This window comes from Octopus bimaculoides, chromosome 1 (genome assembly GCF_001194135.2).
Source record: "Octopus bimaculoides isolate UCB-OBI-ISO-001 chromosome 1, ASM119413v2, whole genome shotgun sequence".
NCBI lineage: Eukaryota > Metazoa > Mollusca > Cephalopoda > Octopoda > Octopodidae > Octopus > Octopus bimaculoides.
In genome coordinates this window covers 5,695,647-5,697,550 of record NC_068981.1, presented here as the reverse complement: position 1 = coordinate 5,697,550, position 1,904 = coordinate 5,695,647, and positions in this window count along the sequence as shown.

Sequence of the window (1,904 nt, the reverse complement as noted above, 5' to 3'; positions counted from 1 at the left end):
CATCATCATCGTTTAACGTCCGCTTTTTATGCTAGCATGGGTTGGACGATCGATTTGACTGAGGACTGGTGAAACCGGATGGCAACACCAGGCTCCAATCTAAATTTGGCAGAGTTTCTACAGCTGGATGCCCTTCCTAACGCCAACCACTCAGAGAGTGTAGTAGGTGCTTTTACGTGTCACCTGCACGAAGGCCAGTCAGGCGATACTGGCAACGGCCACGCTCGAAATGGTGTCTTTTATGTGCCACTCGCACAAGCCAGTCCAGGGGCACTGGCAACGATCTCGCTCGAAAAATCCTACGGAAGCCAGTCAGGCGGTACTGGCAACGGCCATGCTCAAAATGGTGCATCTTATGTGCCACCCGCACAAGAGCCAGTCCAGGGGCACTGGCAATGATCTTACTTGGCTTGCTGGGTCTTCTCACGCACAGCACATTTCCAAAGGTCTCGGTCAGTAGTCATCACCTCGGTGAGGCCCAATGTATAGAGTGTGGAAATACGTCACAGTTTATACAAAGAGGATATGGTGCAATAATAATAATAATAATAATAATAATGGCTTCAAATTTTGGAACAAGGCCAGGAATTTTAAGAGGAGGAGGTCAGTTGATTGCATCAACCCCAATATTGGATTAGTACTTTATTTTATGAGCCCCAAAAGGATGAAAGGCAAAAATCAGCCTTAGGAAGAATTCGAACCCAGAATGTAGTGTCAGAAGAAATGCCATTAAGCAATTTGTCCGGCATGCTAACGATTCTGCCAGCTCAATGCATTACGATGCAATAATAATAATAATAATAAACATTCGAGCGGGGTTGTTGCCAGGGCCACTGGACTGACTGCAGGTAGCACGTAAAAACACCATTTGAGCGTAGCTGTTGCCAGTACCCCCAGACTGGCCACAAATACACACACATACATATACACGATGGGCTTCTTTCAGTTTCCATCTACCAAATCTGTTCACAAGTCCTTGGTCGACCGGAGGCTTTGGGGACACGGCAAGCCAACGATTGTTCTGTGTGTTTACCATCTGATCCTGGTGGAAATTTTTTTCGTTGGAGAAAAACCAAAGCATGTTCGTCTAGTGGGGACACTTTAGTTTGTTCAAAAGCTCTGTAGCACAGTCTTTCCTCTTGTCTTTGATGGCTTGAGATAAAAATTGGCCCTTTCTCATCTTGTATGAGGAATACTGAATGTCTTTACGCACTACCTGCCTGATAAGAAACTCAGACACTCCCATATCCCTGGTGATGGACCCGATTGACTTGGAGGGATCATCATCAATCATGGCCTGGATCTCACCAACAAATTCAGGAGTTCTTTTCTTATCAGAATGCTCAGAGTGAGTTTTCTGAGCTGCCGTACCTTCGTAATCCCATTAGACACATCCAACTCTTGCCGAATCCTCTGCACTGTCCTCACATTGACACCCAAAACACTCTGAAATGCTCGTATTGGAGCTTCCAGTGCAAATGCCAAGCAGTACAGCATGTCGTTTCCAAATTTCTGGCAGGGTGAATTGCATCATGGAGCTGTTTTTCTCACAAATGGTGACCAACTGACCCTACGATACTGTGTAGTTAACAAAATCAAAAACAAATAATGCACATGTGTGAAATTAAAAATATAAAATGGCTACAATTTACCCATCACACCCTATATCATCATCATCATCATCATCGTTTAACGTCCGCTTTCCATGCTAGCATGGGTTGGACGATTTGACTGAGGACTGGTGAAACCGGATGGCAACACCAGGCTCCAGTCTGATTTGGCAGAGTTTCTACAGCTGGATGCCCTTCCTAACGCCAACCACTCAGAGAGTGTAGTGGGTGCTTTTACGTGTCACCCGCACGAAAACGGCCACGCTCGAAATGGTGTCTTTTATGTGCCACCCG